This window comes from Chelonia mydas, chromosome 18 (assembly GCF_015237465.2).
Source record: "Chelonia mydas isolate rCheMyd1 chromosome 18, rCheMyd1.pri.v2, whole genome shotgun sequence".
Taxonomy (NCBI): domain Eukaryota; kingdom Metazoa; phylum Chordata; order Testudines; family Cheloniidae; genus Chelonia; species Chelonia mydas.
In genome coordinates, this window is record NC_051258.2 from 18,836,896 (window position 1) to 18,860,612 (window position 23,717).

The window sequence follows — 23,717 nt, forward strand, 5'->3', positions numbered from 1 at the left end:
GTTATTTCACAGTTTCTATCGCTGGCCCTGTCCCCTCTTATTTAAGAAGGATGGTACCATAGTTAACCAAGACTTGGGAGACATGAGTTCAAGTCCCTCCTCCTCTATAAAGTTCCTGTCTGACCTTGGGCAAATTGCTGGCCCTCAGTTCCCTCCCTGTAAAATGGGGATAATAGCACTTCCCTCTCTCACAGGTTAGTGAGAATAAATGCAGTAAAAAGGTTATGAAGGGCTTTGAGATCCATGGCTGAAAAGCATGATATAAGAAATAGGTATTATTACTGAGTGTCCCTGGAGTTACGCAGTGCCGCCCCAGGCCAATAGTCAAGAGGGACATGCATGTCTTCCTGCTGCAATGCAGTTCTGAGCACTCTCAACTTACGTAAGGGCCCAGGACCCTAGATCTCCTCTCAGGACTGGGTCCGTGGAGAGCACAAGAGAGGCGATTTCACAAGCACAGCGAGGGGCGTGATTCCCCGGCTCGCTCTCCTCGAGCTAGCCTGAGCGTAAAGAGCCGCGTTGTTGTGGCAGCCTGGGTGGGGTCTATGGAGGCTCGGTGCAGCTGGGTCGAGTTCTTACCCGTCGGGTTCAGGCGGGTTGTACTTGGCACGGCTAAGCTCTGCTTCTGCTTCCCAGGCCCCTGCAGCTACACTGCTATTTACACTCGTGCTAGCTGGATGACAGCGAGTGCGAGTACCTGTACGCAAGCTGGGAAATCACACCCCTAGCTTGTAGTGTAGACATAGCCAGAGATGCATCTTCCTGAGAGACAACAGGTTTCCCTAAACAAGATACTGATGGTCATATAATAGGTCTCGGGCTGCAAGACCCATGCCCTGTTACCATAACATAGGGAATAGGGTTGTGTTAATCATTCCACAGCTTGCTATGAGCTTGTTAAATGCTATAGGCTAAGGAGGGACTGGCCTGGACAGTTTTATTGAAACGCATTGGTGCTTATGTGTACCACACTTGAAACTCCCAAGTTCTCCCTCCACTCGCAGAAATGCAGAAAACAAATCTCATCTGGCAGTAAAGTGGTCTGTTCTTCCTTTTGAGGCATGCGTCTCACCCCCCAGGGGCAGGCCACTCCTTGCTAAAACAAATCAGGATGGAGGGATCATTTGTGTGCACACCCCTTACCTGTTGCAGGGCCAGTGCACACGGCTGCTGGCTAAGGGCTATCTAATGGGTGCCCATTTTGTATTTATGGCAAAACACCTCAGAGGTGAGATGACTGTATTATAAAGTTTGTGATACTTTAAATCATTGCCATCCTACAGGTGAGGGGGGCACTTCCAAATGTATTTCAGTATATTATTCCTGCTGTTCTCTTAATTGTTATGGGCTAGATTGTTGTCCTCTCACTCAGGCAGTATAGTACCTGCCTCTTCAAGTACTCCCATAGAATAAAGTGCTACTCAGTGTAAATAAAGTATCGCAGTCTGGTCCCCTATGGGTTTAATTTGCTATTTCTGACCAAATATACGTGACAGAAATCTATGCTAGGCTCAGCATAACGCAGAAAAGATCAAACATGTTGTCCAGGTATGGATTTAGTTTTAAAAACACACAGTCAAGTCATTTTTCAGTTTGGGATTATTTAAAAAATTTTGATGATGATGATGATGATAATGGAGATCTTACAAAAATAACTAGGAATTTTGTTGTTACGTTTTTTAAAAAACATTTTTATAATCAAAAGATGGTCCTGCAGAGAGACACCCAGACACAACTGCCTTGTGCTAGTGCAAGGGAACCAGACAATGAAACGAGAGGCTCAGTCGTGCAGGAAGCCGTGTGTGGGCACATGGAGCTCCTTGCAGGACTGGGGCATGACATAGACTCAGCGGTCTGCCACATACTTTCAGGTGTGGGATCGGGGCCTACTTGTCCATTTTCTCTTGTAATATGTGAATTTCATGTGCACTGAGGAATGCATAATGGAAGCTGGTTAGAAATCACTGTCTGGTCCATACTGTGCTCATCAATCGAATGAATGTTCATTCTGCAGTATTGCTAAAACCAAGCATTCAAAAATCCTGAGTCAGGCCCCAAATAATCATGACACTTAAAAACAATAATGCATTTTGGGTTCCTTTTAATTGCCTTCCGGATTTTGAGTCTCTAGGATTCATGTCTTCAGCTTTACAATCATGAGTGCTAGAATGTATTTTTTCTTAATGAAAGCTGACATTCTCATGGAATCACATGACTGGAGGAGCTGCAGCTTGAAAAACATTAAGTATCACAAGACTTGGCTCGATGAGTCATCTTCACTGTCTCCCACTCTAAATCCATCAGTTTGCTCTAATGCTTCGCTCAGTTTGCCCTTAGCATGATGGCAGTGGGCCTGCTTCTATCAATATCTTGCACCTGGGGTTGTGGAAAATGGTGTAGAAAGCTACCGCTGATGGAAGTGAGCAGAGAATTCCAACGTGGAAGCATGTTATATGGTTGTAAACGAGGACACAAGTTGCATGGCAGGAGAGAATTGGGCCCAATATTTTGTACTAAAAAAAAGTCATATTACAACAGTAATTTAGAGGCAGTCAGGATTTTAGCAGTTGTAAGGAATGTTACCTGCTATAAAGTTTGAGTGGTGTTGAATTTACAAAAAAGTGCCTGATGTAAAATCATATTGTCAGGGACAATTAGACACGCTGCATAAAAAACCTCTTATAGAGATTACACTTCCCAGATTGTTTTACAGAAAACTTTGTGTTAATGTTATGCTGCAAATGCCTCTTGCCATGAAACATTTAAGAAACAACCGTTTATAGTCTCAGATCTTTTATGGCTTGGAAGAACGAACACTCCCCTCATGTTAGGCCAAATTGATGTTTTAAATTCAGGAGAAACCCCACCATGTTATAAAAAGGAGAGAATGTCCTGAGAAGAAAGTGGTCAAATCATTCCAACATGTTATGGGTTTCAGGGTTTTTTTTTTTTTTCCTATGGAAAAATTTTCATGATCCTGGGCATATGGTCAAAAAACACAGAAGTGAGATATTTTTAGACAAGCACATTTGGTATAAAATTACCCACTCCATTGCTTGCAGGGGGAGTCCAGGACAACTTAGCCTGTCTATAGCACATTATTACCCTCCTAGAGATTAATACAGAAAGATCGCCATTCAAATGCTTTAAATGGGAAGGCACTACAAGGGAAATATATCCTAGCTCTGCAGTGCAAAAGGAAGGCCTGAGAGCATCTTCAGTCTGAAGTGATTTGCCTGGTGGTCAGTTATTCAAGCTCTCGGAGGTTCGGGGAGGCTCTGTGTATTCTCTGGATATGGCAATGCTCAGGAGAAGATTGCTACCCCGATGGATGTGTTAAACGTCTGATACTGATGGTGCACAGTTCCCACCAGCAGCAATGGGGGTTTAAAAATATGCATCAAAGGAGAATACAGCCCCTCAACATGTGGTTAAGGGTCAGAAAAGTAATTGTAAAAATGAGACCAGGCCACCTTGCATTTCTGATTCTGGGTCCTGATACAGTCGCTCTGAACAGCGTTGGCAGTGCAAAGGGGCTGTGAAGTGTGTCTAATCAGACAGATGAAGACTTCCCCTGCTCTACCCTACCCCTTCCTGTCCCCCCAGTGAAGAGGGAATGGTAGGCGCAGTAAGGCACACGGCCAGAGCAAGTGTGTCTGACATCTCCCCATGCAGTACAGCCGTGTGTGTGTGTGTGTGTGCCTGACATCTCCCCATGCAGTATAGCCGCGTCTGTGTGTGTGTGCCTGACATCTCCCCATGCAGTACAGCCGTGTGTGTGTGTGTGTGTGTGCCTGACATCTCCCCATGCAGTATAGCCGCGTCTGTGTGTGTGTGCCTGACATCTCCCCATGCAGTACAGCCGCGTGTGTGTGTGTCTGACATCTCCCCATGCAGTACAGCCGTGTGTGTGTGTGTGTGCTTGACATCTCCCCATGCAGTACAGCCCTGTGTGTGTGTGTGGGTGTGTCTGACATCTCCCCATGCAGTACAGCCGTGTGTGTGTGTGTGCTTGACATCTCCCCATGCAGTACAGCCCTGTGTGTGTGTGTGGGTGTGTCTGACATCTCCCCATGCAGTACAGCCGTGTGTGTGTGCCTGACATCTCCCCATGCAGTACAGCCGCGTGTGTGTGCCTGACATCTCCCCATGCAGTACAGCCGTGTGTGTGTGTGCCTGACATCTCCCCATGCAGTACAGCCGTGTGTGTGTGTGTGTCTGACATCTCCCCATGCAGTACAGCCGTGTGTGTGTGTGTGTGCCTGACATCTCCCCATGCAGTACAGCCATGTGTGTCTGTGTGGGTGTGTCTGACATCTCCCGATGCAGTACAGCCGTGTGGGTGTGTCTTACATCTCCCCATGCAGTACAGCCGTGTGTGTCTGTGTGGGTGTGTCTGACATCTCCCGATGCAGTACAGCCGTGTGGGTGTGTCTGACATCTCCCCATGCAGTACAGCCGTGTGTGTGTGTGTGGGTGTGTCTGACATCTCCCCATGCAGTACAGCCGTGTGTGTGTGTGTGGGTGTGTCTGACATCTCCCCATGCAGTACTGCCCTGTGTGTGTGTGTGGGTGTGTCTGACATCTCCCCATGCAGTACAGCCGTGTGTGTGTGGGGTGTGTGTGTCTGACATCTCCCCATGCAGTACAGCCGTGTGTGTGTGGGGGTGTGTGTCTGACATCTCCCCATGCAGTACAGCCCTGTGTGTGTGTGTCTGACATCTCCCCATGCAGTACAGCCGTGTGTGTGTGTGGGTGTGTCTGACATCTCCCCATGCAGTACAGCCCTGTGTGTGTGTGTGTGTGTCTGACATCTCCCCAGGCAGTACAGCTACACCAGCTCCATTGTGGTCAAGGCCCTGAATGCTGGCTCTCTCCTTCTCTCTGTGCACACACAGGGTTTACCCTTTGGTTTTGTTCAGATGAACCAGTGCTCCAGGCTAGATGGACCCATGCCCATTTTTAGGAGTGGCCGGCAGTGCTGCTGGCATTAGATCAATAACTGAGTACCAAGATGGACTGCACTCCATGTAACATTTTCAGTTCCCACTACCTCACATTATGAGATATGGGACAAAAAATAACCACAAAGGCTGCCTTTTAGCCCCCATGCATGAAACACAATATAAAACGCTGAGCAGGAAACAGACCAGGGACTGATTGTCAATAATGCTTTAAAACCATGATCCGCATAATATCTGGCAGCAGAGAAAAAAGAAAACCACACAAGATCTTGGAATGTGTGTGCAGGTATGCACTGAGTTTATTCTGGCACGAGCCAGAGTATGCCCCTAATAAAGAGCCCGCATGTCTGATGTTGTGTGCAGTTCTGCTGAGCTGACAGTGAAAAGGCGCATTGAGATGGTGACCAAACTAAATGAGGCGTTGGGTGTGGGGATTAGGAAGAAAGATTAGCCAGACGTGGATGTGATACATCTTCAGGAAAAGAGAACTGAATGGTCTCCTGCAAGCATAGGGCCCAATCGTGCAAATATTTATGTATGTGTAACTTGACCCACGTGAGCAGGTCAATGGGATTAGACTAGAGAGTCAGGTTATTCATATAAGTGTGCAGAGAATTGGGCCCACAGAAAGGGATAGAAATAGGGGAGATGAAAGGAAAATGCAGAGGCCTAGAAAGTCCTTATACATAGCTATGGGTGTAATTTGTAAGAAAAACGATCCTTTCTTTAAATACAGTAGCTTTAAATGTTTAGGGCCTGAATCAAAGCCCACTGCCACCCCCACCAGTCAGGGGTGCTAGAACAGTGGGTACAGTGGGGGAGCTGAGAGCCATTGAACCAAACTGCAAACCCTGAATGTGATGGAAACCACTTCAAGCCAGAGGGTGCTGCAGCCCGCACAGCGCCCCTAGTTCCAGCACCTGTGCCAGCCGTCTGGCCAGTAGAGTTGGTTGCATTTTCCAACGGAATGCTTTTCCATTAGAAAACGCTGATTAATTGAAGCAAAACATTTTGCAGAAACATGTTGGTTTTTGTTTTGGAGGCCATATTTTCGAAAGCATTGCAGTCTCCTGACCATGTGGGGAGGGAATGCTTCCGTTTTTCATTTTCAAACAACTGTCCATTTCAGGGTTTAAAATTCTGTTTTATATAACACAAAATAAAAACAAGTCAAAGTCAGAATGAAACATTTTGATTGTTATCCAAACAAAAGGTTTCAGTCGACCCCAGACAACCTGTTTTCAGAATTTCATTTTAATTTTCAATTTTTGTTTGTTTTCTTTTCATTCCATTGCAGAATGGGGGAAAATATTGACATAGCAGAATTCCCTGCAAAATGAAAAATCTAGTTCTGCCCAGCTCCGCTTTCCATTGACTTAAAGAAAAGCCAGACCTGGCTGCAGAAAGCAAGTTGGGCCAGATTTCAGAAAGTGCTCAGCGCTTCGGGGCAGGTTGGGCGCTCAGCACTTCGGAAATGAAATTTGTTCCCATTTGTAGGTCCTGAGCTATTGGAAATCTGACCCTAAGCTCTTTTGAAAATCTAATTGCTATACATGTGTTGAGTACTGTTGATTGTTATTGTTGTGTTTGTAGACTATAGACTCTCATCAGGTGTGGAGGCCTTTGAAGAGAGATGACGCTACACTAAAAAACTTTATTGTACTAGTTTGTTTAAAATACATCCTAAATATAAAATAGGAAGTCAGATGTAGATCATGTTAGAGGCTGGGCATATACACCTTTATGGAAGAATTGCTTTAGCATAAAAGTTTGAATGCCAGAAGTATTTTTTTCAACTTAAAAACTTGTGATGTATTAGCTTTGTCCCAGAAGCCGCAATGCTTCTGTTATTTAAGTTGCTTTGATCTAAAAAGCTGTTTATTTATGTTTTATTGAACTATAAAACCTCCAGTAAACATGCCTTATGCTTTTATTATGTCCTACATGAATTCTATCATGAAAACATCAAGGAAAAATAATGAAGATCTTTATCATGTGTTGCTGGTGTCTTCCTTTGGAAGTTCTTATGCTTCACATTTCTGTTCAAATGACTGTAAAATTCATAAGGCCTGCAGATGTCTTGCCTGCTAAACATCTGCGGATGGGAAGGGAGTTTCTCCATACAAAATCCCAGTGACAAAATGTTGCATTATATGTAGTAATATCAGGAAATAGTGGTTTTGGAAGCTCTTTCTTTGAAAATGCCACTTGCTAGGACATCTATAATAAATGTCTGGTGGTATTCATTATGGTGATGATAATATTATAGTTTCAGTAGAAGGGAAAATTTTGTGTGATCAAGATACCAGTGACATGAGTTTCCTATTGGATATATTTCACATTTGCAACTCGGTGGTGTCAGCCATCAAACTAACAGGAAAACTGGGAATGATTAAAAAAAGGAAATCACAAAATAAATGTGTAGAATAATAATTTAGATTTGTATACTGCCTTCCATCCTGAAGGTTCCCAAAGCCCTCTAAGAAAGTAAGAAAAGGATAGACAAATGATACGTTAGGGGTCAGTACAACTGCCACAGAAATGCAGCTACCTCTGAGATTAAATGTAGAAGCTATAAATGAGATGTTTACTTGCAGTTCTATCATTCAGCTTTAGATGTCTCTTGTACTGCTTAGAGTTCCATGCAGGATGGGCTCACTGGCAAATAAGAAAGACAACGTTGGAACACAAGCTGGGTGGAAGCTTGTTTGTTTGTAGTGGCTTTTAAATAAAGCACTTACTGTTTAAGAGGAACTAGAATATCATAGATCAGTGGTTCTCAAACTTTTTTTTTCGCTGACCACTTGAAAATTGCTGAGGGTCTCGGCGGACCACTTAATGATCCTTCCAAATGTTGTTTGTACCGTTAACTAACTGTTGTAAAGCAGGGCTGTGGCAGCTATATTAAAAAAACTTAATAATAATTAATATCTTTTGTTCTACAAATAAAAGCACACAACTCATTTTAATATCAGTAGTCTGTTTTATCTTTCTAATGCAATGGATGTGCCCCCTCTCCCCCACCGTGGCAGCTCCCGAGCTGGGGCTGGGATGGAGGGCCATCTCTCCCCGGCAGCCACAGCCCTGGAGCTGGGGAAAGTCGCCTCTTTCTCTGGCTGCTGCAGCCCTGCAGGTCCCAAATTCCCCCCATCCCCTCTTCTCACCCTACTGTCCCCTCCCACCTACCCCTATTCCCCCCAAGGCCAGCACCTCACCTTACATGTGCATCTTCTCCAGGGTCCAGGCATCTAATTAGTGGAGCCATGCCTGCGTGGCTCCACTAATTAGGTGGGTGGCCCCCTCATTCTCTCATGTGGCCGCCCTGAATGGTCCACAGACCACAGTTTGAGAACCACTGTCATAGATTATGACTGAACAATTTAAATGTGCACAATGATGCTCCAAAATGGGGCAGGAAATGAAGAATGAAGGTGTACTCAATTAAAGAGGAGATTTAGGTAGACAGAATATAATTAAAATAAATAATCATTGAATTGAAAGTTTGTCAGGCCCATATCACCTCAGCTCTTGGGAAAAGTGCCACAGGATCTTTGACTGATCTCCTCCAAACGTTCCAAAAGCAGTTTCCCCTAGTGCCATAATGGAGCATTGGTTCACTGAAGGTCCCTTGTCCTACTATTGTCTTGACCCTAGTTAACTTGTGAGATCTGACTGGATAATAGCACAAAGGCTACGGCTGCAAAATATTAGTAATAACCTGCATTAAGCAAAGTGGCTGAGTCATTCTGTAATCTCTTCCTAAATGCTATTAACGCTTGTAGACTCAGGAAAGAAATTCTGGCAAAGTAGGCTGAACATTTGCCTTGTCTTCTGAGTTTTGCACACTATTTTAATCCAGCAGCCAAAGAGTTAATCTTTTCTGGGTTCTCAGAATATATGCGTATGGACTAAAGTGGAGACCAGTGAGCTGCTGTTTTCCTATTGGCCAGCGGGCCTGGAAACAGCCAAATAACGACACACATTTTTGCAAACTGAGCTTTGCACCTGCACATTCCAATTAAGGTAGGGTGTGTCAGCTGATCTTCCTTCTTCAGAATTGTGCTGGCTTCCAGAATGGTTAGACTACTGTTCTCTCTGCTGCTCCTTGCAATCTCTTCTTTACTCAGATATTTGCTCGGGAGATCCTAGTGGCTTCTTTTTGCTTCTTCACAATATAGCACTGGAGACACGGATGAGTCCAGGTCCATAAGATTTGCTGGTCGGTCTGCCTAGCCACACTAGAAGCAGGCAGGCTGCTAGTGTTTTGAGAGATGTGTTTATGAACAGAGGTCGTGAGTGTTTGCTGTTGCCAGCTCTTGCCAATAATGCTGTTTTGGCGTCCGATGCAGTCAATATTGCAATGGTAGGAAAAGCTGCAGCAGTTGCATGATTTTTTTTGAAGCAGGGGGGAGGAGAAGTTACATACTCCTGCTGCCCTGAAGCCTGTGGAAAAATGTATTAAACCAGAAGCCAGCGACCTCAGATCATGATTCTCCCGGCTCTTTCACTGGCTGAGGTTAAGGTTTCTGTGCCTTTCACAACCTTTATGATGCAGTATTGTTAACCCCAACTATTCTGAAATCATGAATCAGGCCCCCCAGAATCATGAGATTTAAAACAATAATGCGTTTGGGGGTTTTATTTCCTTTCTGGTGCCTAACCCTTTAGGGGCACTCAGGTCACGCGTCTAGGCATTTTCCTCCACAACCACTAGGGCCAAAGAGTTCCTTTTGTTGCTGTTGTAATGAAGACTGTAATTCCCACATAATCACAGGACACCAGGAGCTGGGGCTTTCAGAAAATCACCAAATAGCATGAGACTCATGATAAAATCATGTGAATTGGCAATGCAGAGAAACTTGCTCCGAGTACAAGCTCTTTAAGAAAACAGAAAAAAATCAAAACAACTAAAAAGCCCCCTAGGTTCACATGCTTAGAGAGAGAGAAAAGAGACTGAGAAATCTCTGGAGAAAATTGGAGTTGCCAGAAAGAGTCCTATATAGATGTCACCCATGCCACTACAGACTTTCTTTCTGAGTGGTTTCCTTTACCCCCCTCATCCCTTAATATACAAAATCTCTTCCCAAAAGCAAGTGGCGACAATGTAAGTGAAGCCTTCTGCCTCTGTTCGCCTAATTCCAATTGGAGCAGTTGTACACCCACGAGCAAAAAGGCAAAGAATTGCAAGTGAAAGTCAGTTTTAACAGGGCTGGAACCTTGGTGATTTCAAACCTACGTCGTCATTAAGATGAGAATAACATCAGGCTACTATTATTATTATTTATTATTTGCACTTTGGTACCGTCTGGTAGCCACAAAGCAGATCGATGCCCCATGTTGATTGGGGCAGTGCATAGGGAAAAAGAAAGTCCCTGCTCTACTGAACCCTAAGTTAGTCAGGGAAAGGAAAGAGCCGCCCATTTTCAGGTCTTGAATTACAAGGGAGTAAGAAATGTAAAAATTAGCTTCCTCTCTGTTAGAAGAGAGAGCGAAAGGCTAATTCCATTTTACAGTCGTCTTTGTACCAATATAGTTTGTATGTTGCATTTGACCTCCTCAAACAAGGTTAAACCACAAGGATCCCCTAGAGAAGTTGCTATTCATCTTTTAAATGTGAAGATTTTCAGGTATAGAAGGGGGATAAACCTAATACGGTGTTTAATGGAAAAAAATTACGACACCAGCAACACATCTGTGTCTGTAATTTCACAGTTTTTTCTTTATATTTCTGTGTGTATATATATATATGTATAATTTAATATCAGCCTTGGGGTTGTGGTCTCACATGTCATCAACTTGCAGGAAACTAGATCCTTGGAATAAGTATCAGATGATTTGCTAATGTTTGAAAAAAAGCAAAAAACATGCTTTAGGTCTCCATTTTATTGCTGTTATTGAAGTAAGAATTTGTGATTGTAACCTGATGCTTGCCTCACCAACATGTTTTCATTATTGTCTGGATAATTGAAAGTCCAGGCAAATTTGGATAGTAGGAGGTATTGTACATGACGTTTTTAGTGCTCGGTGCTGCTGAATGCGTAGGTGGTTCAGATGAAGGATGAACACATTTTACCATTTTATTGGGCTTAAAGGTTGCTTTCTTCCCCAACATCACTGGTCCAGATACAGGCTGATTAACGTGTACTTAGTTTATGCCTGTGTGTGGTTTTCCAGCAGATTCTGGTCGTAGCCGCTGTTAAAGTATGCAGGCAGCCAAGCTCTGCTGACTTGTTAAGGGGATGGATGGCTTTTAAAACTTTTGAGTTGCTTTGCAATTCAGAGAGAAACATTCAAAGGCAGTTCTGTGCTGGCTTTTTATTCTGCAAGGAAACTTATAAGGTGAAAGCAGGTGTGGAAAGGGGCAGCGTAAGCTCCAGTGGTATACATGAGCTGGTCTGCAGGGTGGGTGGAGGACCGAAGAGGTGCACCTAAGTTGGGTTTTAAAATGTAAAGCTATCAGCATGTCATGTGGCGCTTTTCCAAAAGCTCCTGGGACAACCCTCGTGTGTTACGTAGGGAGTCAGAACAAGTTGCAAAGGGAAGTTGATTGGCACATTCATCAATTTTCCTTTGCAGCTCCTTGTGAAGCGGCTTGCAGCAGGAAAGCGACCGGGATTAGTGTGTTACGTGGCACTGTAGGTGCAAAGAAAAGCAGGCTAGGGGTCTCCTGCTACCTGCAAAGAACCTACTGCCCGTTTCTGCGGCGGTCACCACTGCTCCAGGAGCCAGCTCTGTTTCCTTTTGGTAGCGGCTTATGTGAAATGGGTGGTCCCATTCCAATGTGCAGGTGCTGGAATCATAAAAAACTCCCTCCTCTGGTTGGCAGTCAGCACAGAGGCCAAAGACTGAATGGATGGACTATGGAGACAACCCTAGAGGAGGGCCCTCCATCTCAGCGGTGAGACATGATGACAAGTGGCAGTTTGCCCTGCCATTACCTAGGCTGCTCCTGTTCTGTGGCTAAACAGATTATTTCAGTCTTCAGGGGTATGAATCCAGCGGCTTCCCCACAAAATTCACTAAAAAGCTGGCATGCACAGAGGAAGGTGCACAAAATTTGTGAACTAATCCTGATGAACTGGGATTAGCTGGGAAATTAAACCAAACAGAAACTTTGGTGAGCTGGGCTTCAGGAATGTGCATGTGCCTCAAGACTCCAATGCCAGGGTGCTGAATCCATTAATTAGAAACAATTGTCTCATCCACTAAAAACTTGCATTTTATCGTTAATTAATCTTTGCACACAAAGATCAGTTAGAGCGACCCCTGTAATGAGCAGATATTGGAAATGCAAAAATGGACCTGCTTATTGCTTAACCCACTGGTTTGAATCAAAACCTTTGCACAATTGGCAAAAGGTAACTCCATATTTGAGTTCTGCAAGGAACTAATTACTTGTCTGGACTCTACCCACATACCAGCTCCTACCCCCATAAATCCACCGAGCAGCAGGCATCCACCAACGCCTTTAACATTGCTTTTTTGAATCAGGTTCTTTATGTACATCTCAACTTTTTGGTGGAAGATTCATGGCCCAAGCCTCCTTAAGTATTTTTGTTATGAATAGGGGCCCTTAAATATTTCCTTCTCATTTAATTTATCATTTTTGCAGGCTTTCAACACTGTGTACAAGTTAGAAATAATGGACGGCAACGTTTGTCAAAGAGAAGATGGCCTTGGAATAATAAAATTTACATTGGGGGCGGGAGGGGAAGAAAACAAATAAGCCATTGGTTTTAGGAAAGGTGTTTATTATTATTATTATTTATTTTATTAGTGTGTTGCATCGTGATAAGATATCAGTGATTTTTTTGTTGTAATTCAACATTCAAGGCACATAGTAGGGGTAGAAAGAGTTAGGGAAAATTGCAAGGAGAACAACAATTATAACAGCAACAAAAATGTGTGTTTGTGCCTAAAGATTAGTATATGGAGGTGTGATGTGAAGTCATTTGTCGTTGTTCAAATAGTGTGTCATGCTCGCCATGAGGAGCAGCTAGCTAGATCTGGTGCAGCTCAGCAGTTCCACTTCTCAGGGGCTGTTGTTAATTATTATTTATTATTTATTAAGTGCTGACTGTTTGCTTGAACATTCACACGAATATTTTCTATCCACGTGGGTAGGAACTGCTGGAGTTGTACTTTGATTTTTGGGCTCAAACAAACCTTCACAACTCAAAGTGAAACTGAGTCTGAAACCATGGAGTTTCACCCTTTTCACCTCTGCAAAACAATAAATCTGTTCACGTTCGCTTGGAACTGGTCATGAGTTTGCTCAGTAGTGGGCCCAGCATCACAAACCTCAGTGAATCTTGTGCCCTGATCTGAGCTTCAAGAACATAAGAATGGCCACACTGGGTACGACCAGTGGTCCATCTAGCTCAATTTCCTGTCTTCCAGTTGTGGCCAATGTCAAGTGCTCCCCAGAGGGAATGAACAGAACAGGCAATCATCCCTTGTTCGCCACTCCCAGCTTCTGGCAAACAGAGGCCAGGGACACTCAGAGCATGGTGTTGCATCCTTGACCATCCTGACCAATAGCCACTGATGGACCTATCCAGTTCTTTTTTCAACCCTGTTATATTTTTGGCCTTCACAACATCCCTTGGCAATAAGTTCCACAGGTTGACAGTTTGAAGAACTTCGTTTTGTTTGTTTTAAACCTGCTATCCATTCATTTAATTGGGTGACCCTGGTTCTTGTGTTTTGTGAAAGAGTAAATAAGATTCCTTATTCACTTTCTCCACACCAGTCAAAATTGTATAGACCTCTATCATATCCCCTCTTAGTCATCTCTTTTCCAAGCTGAAAAGTTGCAGTTTTTTAAATCTTTCCTCATACGGAAGCTGTTCCATACCCCCTAATCATTTTCGTTACCCTTCTCTGTACCTTTTCCAATTCTAATATTTTTTTTGAGATGGAGCGACTTTCATCAAGCTTATAATGAAACTCAAACCTTGGTGCATTCTGGCTGGCTTCAGGTGCTGTTGCCAGTATTCTTTAAGTTTAAAGTACTAATCTTTCAGGAGAAAATGTTTTTTCAGTATATCTTACCAGTGCAGTATAACAGATGATAAGCTTGGAATGATGATGCAGTTGATACATGAATACTGTGTTCTCAAGTATACACAAAGGTATCCAAGATACTCTGTTAATGAGGGCTATAGTTGGTTGGATCTCAGATGCTCCCTAGAAGTTGTAGTGAAATACTGTAAATCCTGCACAATAGCTTCTTAAATCCTGTGGCACGCAGGTAAAATACCAACCTCTTTCAACAACTAAAAGACCGCTAACTGTGGGCAGTTTAGTTAGGGGTCATTTCAAGGGGAAATGCTTGAGAGCAGGATTGTACCCACTTAGATTTAAACATCCACTTCGTATATGTGTGCAAATTGCGATGCCGATTAGAATGAACCATCCCTTACAGTGAATAGTATGGTAAGTATTGTATATAAAATATAAGGACTGAAAATGTCTTTTATTGGCCAAATCATGAGTCATTGACCAAATTCCAGTAGAGCAGAAACTGGTCCTTTTCAATGATGAAACTCCCTTCGACTTCGTATGCTCTGACTTCCAGTCTCTTCATGCATCTTGGTCATTCTATTTTATTCATTGATCTCGGTGTTGGAAATGAAGGATGTTGATCCCTGTATGAAACGTGGCTGCTTTCCCACGAGTCCAGGCTTACCACCTCTAGGACTACCCTGTTTTCCATGGACTCTGAAGGAGATCTTTCTTCTTTGGTGGTTCCAAATCAACCAGGAGAATCTAAGATAGCCTATACAGTCTCTTATAATCCATCACTGGAACTCAGAATGCATTGCATTGGTTAGTAGTGATTCAGTATGTTAACAACTATGTCCATTAGAGGAATTTATAATTCATTTCAGCTATTACAGAGTTTTAGCACAATAAGATGATTATTGCCTTGCAACATCCTTCAGGTCATTAATTTAAATTGGAAACTCCTTCAGACAGGATGTCATGCACAGCTCCTTCCATGGGTTTTAAAGTTGAAAGAAGCCCAAGAAATAGTTCCTACCAGTTGTTGTTCTCACAAACCTGAATCACAATTTCCAAGTTGTGCAGTAGTGGACTGTATACAATTGTCAAAGTTATCATTGCAATGATGAGGGACATACACTCTTGATTAGAGCTAGGTGACTTTTTTGGTGAATAGTAAATTTACTGAAAAATTTTTCAAGGCACCAAAACTGTTCATGGATTCGGGTCAAATTTGGTGAATAGTTTCAGCCAAATAAAAACTGAGAAAGTAAAATGTTTTGTTCAATCCAGCTCATGTGTTTTTTATTTTTTTTTTCAGTCTTTCATTTCAGTGAGGGAAAAAAAAATTCATTTTGGTTTGCAATGAACCAAATTTTTTTGGAGGGAGATTTTTGTTTTTTTGGTTTGGCCAATGAACTGAAAAATCAGTTATTTGCTCAGTTCTGCTTCTGACTCTGCTGCTTCTTCTTTCCTCAAGCACAATCTCTCATTCTGCCACGACTGAATCAAACTCTTTTAAATATTCTACTGCAGTTTTGGGTCTAAGAGGTGGGATTTTTGTTGCTCGTGGGCCAGATTCTGATCTCAGAGTGCTGTAAATCCACAGTAATTCTGCTGTCATTAACTGTTCCTATTGGATGCTTTCAGAAGAGTCTGTTGGGTTATGAAGTGTTTGAGACGTAGTTTTGACCTTGTATCCAAGGTAGAGATTAAGAGGGGAAAATGAACTCCTTTCATGGTGCAACACCGGTTTGGGCTGAGGAGAAGAATTCACTGGGAAAGCAGGTGAACTACTGTAATTGTTCAGGGCAGGGCTGAACTGGAAAGATGCTAAAATAGAAGAGACAACTACAAAGTAAATAAAATACTCATTTATTTTTCTGGTGAGCAGTTTCTGATAACAAAACAGTGTAGGTCAGAGCTCCTGCTTCCTTTGAGCACTGGCTCCACTGACCTGAAAACAAACGGAAAGAAAAGCTCCAGCTCACAGCCTTTTGAGTATCCTCATGCAGACACTACTACAGCAAAATAAAAGCAGGTGGTATCTGATTTGCTAGTTTGTTCGACTCTCTAGGTCTCTAAAATCCATAACGTAAGTGATACAGTTTTACCCTAGAGATAGCTTATAGGGCTTCATTTTCAAACATTGGCACCTTCATTTCAGATGCAAAGCAAATACGCAGAGGCACATGCATGGGGTCTTTACACCTACTAGGTATCCACTGGTTTGTGCAGTTGTGTACTTTTTTGCACACATCTGCCTGAATGCACAGGTGCTCCTGAGAGACATGTGTTCTAGAAATGGGCAAAACCAGGTGGTTTTGGTTCCATAAAACTTTTTCAGTCAAGGAGTGGTTCAGTCCTGTTTCATTTGAATTCCCAAACTTTTCTTCTCCTGGATCAGTGATTCCAGTTTTGATCCAGCTTCAGTGTGAATATGGAGAAGATTTGCCTTAGGATTTGGGGGAAATGGAAGTCAGTTGTTCAGGATTCCATATTCACCTGTGTCACCAATGGGGCTTGTGAAGTTGGGCAAGTCACTCCATCGCTCTGTGCCTCAGTTTCCTTGTCTCTAAGATGGAGATAATACTTGCCTACTTCACAACAGTGATGTAAGGATTTATTAATTAATATTTGTAAAGTTCTATCAGTTCCTCAGATGAAAGACTCTGTGGAAGGGCAAAGTTGTTGTTATAAAAATGCAGCTATGAGGGTCTAGCTGTTTGTATTACTCTTGAAAAAATAACTAGCATGAAAACTATGGAGTAAAAGGCACCATTTGTCAAAACAATGAACTGTTGAAAGACTTGGCTAAACATTAACTAGCTTGGAAGTTAGAGACAGTCAACGTTTTATGAGCATTTCTCCTTCCAGTGGAGAGATTTTTAAAATGAGAAAAGAACACTGAAATATGGATATTACTGGAGTCACTTTTGCTTCTTTATTGCCCCTTTGTTGATTTCTTTTATTGTCTCATCCTCCGTGGTTCATGTAATCACTACTGCCTCGTAACTCATAGAGGGGGTTTTAATGTACGCAAGAGCAGATCTTGTGTAAAGTCAGTGAAAATGAATGACAGCTTCTTTTATTTTTTTCCTATGCCTCCACTAATGGCCTAGAGCCCCTGACCTCTTAAAAGACACTAGGGATGTTTTCTTGGAACACCTGTTGCTTTTGGAAAATCTTTTATGGGATTTTAGAAAAGTTTGTGTTTCTTTATTAAGAAAAAAGCAGATTCTGGGACTTGGACATTATAGCTGCTGTGCAGGGATATCAATGGTAACTCGGTCACTTCTTACTGATGCAAGGAGCGTTAGGATTTTGGCAGCAGACGGTAGGGAAGGGAATGCAGAATTTGACACTTAGGTCCTTAACCAGCAAAGGATGTGGCTTGTAATTCAGCATCTTTGTAGCCACATTGTCCTATTTAAAATGTACTCTCTCTGCAGCAGCACGAAAACATACGCATAACACCTCGATGGCTTGGGCTTTGCCACCTTTTTGCCCGGTTTGATCCAGGACTGATCAATCTCACTTTAAAAAAATTGTTGGACAGAAAGGTGACTCTCTAGTTTTTATGGCGATGCAAAGAGTCCTTAAGAAGAAAAGACTCAGTATCATTTATAGAGAACAGGCCTCTTTTTCGGAGACAAAATAGTTCTGAATGCAAAGATTCTGCCCTTTAGTTATTATTACAGAAAAGCCCAACCTGCAAGGTTAAATTCTGGATCTGAATTTCTCCCCATATAGGCGTATTCAGACCCAGGATTCTGGGTTAGTTCTGCCATGGAGATGGAACTGGGATCCAAGCATATAGCCCAACTCTCCCAAAGACTGGAAGTTCTTTAGGACCCAGGTGTTGGTTTGGGCACCAAATCTAATTATTATAAACCTACCTACAAAACTATTTTTAGAGCATGTTAGATGATCACAGTGCAACTACCTGTTCAGGAAGTCTCAGAAATTCTCAGGACTGTGAACCTCTTACTTCCTCTGGGAAGCAGTTTCTGCTCATACAAATAGTCCCGTTGATTTAGTGTTAGATTTCAATCGGACTCCCCGTGCAAGTAACAGCTCACCAGTGGAAATAAGGAGTTCCCAGTTTGGCCCATAATAAACACAGGGCAGTGTGTTTTTACTTATAAACTTTAAAGCTGAAGCAGAAACTGAATGCTAGTTGCAGTCATATCTGATTGTTTTCTCTCTCAAGTGACCCCAAAACACCAGAGCTGCTCCAATCCCTGTTGTCTTTAGCTTTCTTGGCTGGTCAAGGAAAAGAAAACTCCTTGGCAGTGTGCCATGCTGAAACCCCCCGCCCCTGATTTATTATCACTTAAACCAGCTGCAGATGTCAGCCAGGCCTGTGCTCTGCTGCCAATTAGCCAGGGTCTCATGCAGAGATTGCTGGCAGTCTTGCCTGGCACTCGAAGGGGAACATGGCTGAAAGGGGTGGATCCGTGAAACTAAAAAAACATAAAAGAAAGAAAAATAAGATCCCATCTGATTGGGTTAAAAAACATTAGTGGGTTGGAAATTGAGCTGTGCCAGGACAGGGTAGTTTCAGCTCAGAGGAAGGTTTGGCTCAGGTCATCTGTGGGGACATACAGATTTCCACTTCCTATGTCTTCCTTTGGGTTAACAAACCCTAAAACTCTACAGTGAAACTCACCAGGACTTTCATTTTTTTTGTGGTTTTTGAGGCTTGAAATTTAGCACAGGTTTACTTGAAAGCCAGCCTGAAATGTTTGTGAATTCATGTGGATCCTTCAGTAAACCTGGCCCAACCTATGGTAGGGTAACAAAATCCCAACTCAGTTTGTCTGCAGTGGCGAAATTTGTCTTGAAAATTCTGACCAGCCATTCTGCTCCTTGCTTCATCCCAAATAGCCTATGGACTAGAACATCAGGTGCTTTCGAATAGAGAGATGAAATGGGGTTTTCGTGGGAGTCCGCCCTGAAAATCGCAATATTACAAGGGCAAATGTAGCAAATAATGAATGTATATGGAAAGAGTACAGTTTTCGCAAATCACCACATTTCTGCAATTAATCCCCTCTTGGAAGATGGTATCTCCATATTAATATTTTCTCTCACATTGGTCATAATTCTCTCCCTGGTCTCCCTAATAAAAATTTTGTTTTGTTCAGAATTAAACTGAATTAAAACTTATCACATGCCACTTTTTTTTTGCTTTAGGATCAATGACTTAAAACGCAGCCGTAACTATATAGGACTGTACTTTTAGTCATGATATAATGTAAGAGTTTCCCAGAGAGCTTTTTCTCACTGTAGCTGGATAGAAGTATGGTCCATATTGCATTTTGGAGCTCCACACTAAATATTTCAGCCCAAACACTTACACTTTGGCAAAGTTATAAGCAACTGAAAACAATGGAAACAAAATGGAATGAAATGAATGAATGAAAACAATGTTTTTATAATGGAAACTGTTAGGCAAATTTAAAAATAGACTTTACTATCAACACTACCTATAATAACAAGGCATTGTTAACATCAAGCTCACATAAAAAGTTTTTTCTCACCTATGCGTTGCTAACTGCACTTTTGGTTATCAAAAATGAAAGGTTTTTTTAAAAAATCCTGTTTACTTATCTCATTTCTGCTTGTTATTTACTTGTTGCACTTCACTTAATTTAGACAATGAAAATGGACATGGGGTGTTTTCTGCCAGTTGCATGCTCTAATTCACCGACGTTTTGTTGCAGTTCACGCTGTTGCAAGAGAATTTATTAAAATGTTAAGAATTCCTTTTTTTCTATTTAAAAAAAGGTGTGCTTGTTCCATCACCACACTAAACTCATGGGACACGTTATTCAAACTACATATATTCAGATTTTCGAGTACTGTTAAATTTACTGAACATCTGAGTTAGAGACTAATCGGTTAAAACCGCTAACCTTTGGCAGGTTTAGTCTATACTGAAAAAATATAGCATATATCCTTAAAATAGTGCATTTTGCAAAGTGCTTCAAGTGCAGCTAGAACTATAATGGTCTTTGCAACATTATATGACAAAGATCATCAATCAAAAATAGATTGAGCTTTGCAGACAGTTATTATTTTATCATCTGAATTCTCTTCTCTCCATTTCCAAGCCTAAGTATTATTGCCAGTTGAATGTTGTTTCCTGAAGATGTCTTTTTTAATTTTGATGAGGCAGAGTCCCTTTTACTGGAGTAGTGTAGTGATACAAAATAGAGCTACTTTTTCTTGATGAAAACCCATGTGCAAGTTTTGAAATCTTTGATGCATTTTTGCTCCATGAATATTAATAATATCTAGTGATACATTATACAAAAATAAAATATCTCCCTTTCTAATCTTTACATTGCAGTATTTTTTATAAATGGTAAAAGACAAGCACTGTGGATACATCTAGGAGGATTTGACGTATTTTTTAAAATTCCTTCTTTTTTCTTTGATTTGTTATTTGATGCCTGCCTTCCTTTTTGAAAGCATGTATGCTTGTAATTCTTCTTAAAAGTTAATAAAAATAAATTTAAAAACATAATCGTTTGTAAGATAAAAAACTCAAAATTTTAATTTTGGATCTAAAACTAGTTGATATTGACCTATTAAAATATTGAACGTAGAGCTATGCAAATGAAATACAAAAGCTAATCTCAACTTTTGACGAATTGGAATAAAATCTTTACATATACATGCAAGATCAGAACCCATTAGCAGCCAATATTAGTTGAAATGAGACTAAACATTACACGGTGTAATTTTATTTCTAGAAGCAGTTTATTATTCCTATAATGCAAAGCACTTCTTCATGACAACATAGTTCAACTGTTTAGTCTTTCTCTGAGAGCTCCCCTCAGTGCAAGGGAAAGGATGCATGAAGGCGAGCCAGCAGTTGCAGTGGCTTATCTGGAAAACAATCTGGTGCAAAGGCCCCAAAAGAACAGAAGGATGAAATCTGATAACCTGGCTTTACTTGAAAATTTTATTGCAACATAAAAGATTTTATTTTCTCTTTTAAGGTTTGAAATGCATTTTGTTATGAAAATGTGGTGTTACGTTACCATAAACGCACAAAAGGATTTTCCAAGCAAAGCCTTCTATAAAGTTTCGCAGCTACTGTATAATATGGGCCAACCATGTAGGTACAATGGGACATTTAAACAAAAGAATAACATAAATCGCAAACCAGCAAAATATATTTGAACATTGCAGTGGTGTCTCCACTAGTGACCACATTCCATAGAAGGAACTAATAAATTGACTTTGAGCAATGTGGAAAAAATTTCTTACTGATGATGGAAACATACTTTCCAGGGGGGGCGGCGGGAGGCAAGGAGGTCATGGACAAACTTTTTTGTCTTTGCCCCCAGTTATTCTGAACACTGAAAGACCAGTTTCTGTAGGTTGTCTTCTTTGTGTGGCTGATGTGAAAGGAGAGCAATAACTATAATTTTACATTCAGATAATTAAGCCAGATAATTGCATCTGGAGTAGTGGAGTGTATTGCCGTGATGCCTTCTTTGTATTTGTGAATCAGGCAATGAGTTGTTATATGTTCCACAGTCTGTTCTGGGTGACCACAGTTGCACACTGGGGAGTCTTTAATTTTCCATCTGTGCAGCAAGTATCCGCCTCTGCCATGGTTTGTGTGGATGGGGTTTAGGGTTGCCCATGACCTTCATGGGAGATCAAAGCCAAGGATCTTCTGTGTTGGGTCTTTCACGAGGTGTGTGTTTGTGACTTCTTGTGAACTCCATTTGGCTTTCTAAGCTTCGTCGGGGTGAAATTGCGTTGATGAAGGTTAAACGTGTGGGTCTAAAAGGGCTCACGCGTCTTCAAGCAGCGAATGGATGGGGGAGCAATGTCTTACAGCACCAGCAGCCAAGGAGTTGGGATCATCTTGAGGGTTCCAGTGATGCACCACGTTGCAGTTTTCAGCTGGACATCGACAAGTTGAGTATGGCTACTTCTGGTCCACACTAGTGCCAAGTTCTCGGCTACCGAGTGCACAAGGGCCATTGCTCATGTCTGTAACACTGATGCTGATGCTCCCCAGCTTGTACTTGCCAGTTTCTGGATCAGGTTGACTCTTGTCTTCATCTTGGCAGCTACCTTCTTCAGATGGTCGTGGACGGTTAGCGTGTGATCCAGCTTCGCTCCGGGATAGGTCAGAGTGGGGTCATGTTGCAGTGTTGCTGCAGAAGGTCACTTTCAGGGTGCGCTTGGCATTCCTGGTATGAAGATGGAATGCAGTAACTTGTTTTCTGAGGATTTGGCTTGAGCCTCCATTTCTGGACATATTCCTCGATGGTGTTTAGGTCTCTGTTCAAGGTGGACTTGATGTCACTGAAGGTGGCTGCTTGTGTTGCTAGGGCAAGATCATTTGCATATGCAAATTTGCACGACTTTGTGGGAGGTATGTCGCTCGTGTAAACATTGAAAAGTATCAGCACGAGTTGAGGAACTGGGATGAACTTCCTGTAGGTAGCAAGCAGTCACTTCCACCTGGACAAATTCATGGTTGCTTGGAATTTCATTGCTTTTGCTCACATGACAAGATGTATTTGTGGGTAGGAATGGCTGAATCCTACCTTGGTCACATCCATGAGCAGACTGGGTTTTGGTAGTGAGTGCTGGATGTTCTGCAGAGTTTTGGGCCTGAGTGATGCTATGTGAAACTTGTAAGAGCACGCAGGGCATCATGTGAAACTTGGTCAGCTGACTTTCACCAAGATTTGCTTCAAAACCATGCAAAACTATGACTAAGCCATGATCAGAAACTAACCCCAGGTTCACTCAAAAGGTCTGCGATTTTAGCGATGCTTTCAAGTGACCCAGGGTAACTTTTAATTGTGGATGAAAGCCAAATGCGGAGAGTTCCACATTGTGTTGAGGATTGTAGCAAACAAGTTGCACAGTTCTAACAAAGTGCTGGTTGGAGACGTTTTGACAGAACCGTGTTTCATTGGAATATATAGTTCCATTGACAGAGAAACACTTTATATAACTGCATTGATTTCACCAGATTTTCATTTTAGAAGAAAGACCGGGAAGAAAAGTTCTTAAAGCATCAAAACATCCAGTAGGACAGTAGTTTAACCGCAAAGCTATTCTTCCTTTTGGTACTTTTGTGCTGGATAGAAGTATTTTATTTGCTTTTTGGACATGATTTGGAATATTCTAACCGACCAATAGTCCGATGGTTTTGGACTACTTTGCAAGATTGAAGACACATTTTATTACTGATTAAGCGACCTCGAGAGATTTCAATCTATCCACATTTTGACAGAACAGCACCTGCAACTTGAACTGTTTACTTGGTTCCTCATTTGGTGCTTGCAGTATGCATGAACAAGACAGATGTGCAGTCTCCCGGTTTCTGTGATGTAGTACCATTTCTTAGCACTCAATCCTGTAGGTACTGAGGGCCCCCGTCTTCCATTGAGCTCAGTGGGAGCTGTTGGCTTATTGTGTGCGCGTGAGTTTTAGTATGTGTTGGTGCTTTTTCAACTTGTACCTTTTGCACATTAAATGTGAACCAATATAAACAACATTTCAATACAAAGAAATGGAGGCTGGCTAGGTAATGGCAAGGCTATTATGCTGCCTCGTTCAGCAATCTTTCATTTAATAAGGTGTAATGTAGTGTAAATTCGACATGTAATTAAAGCCTGTCAGAATTCACCTTCATATTTCCAATAATTCTTATTGCAGCTTTTGCCCACTTTGTGCTTTACAGTCAAAACTGAGGTA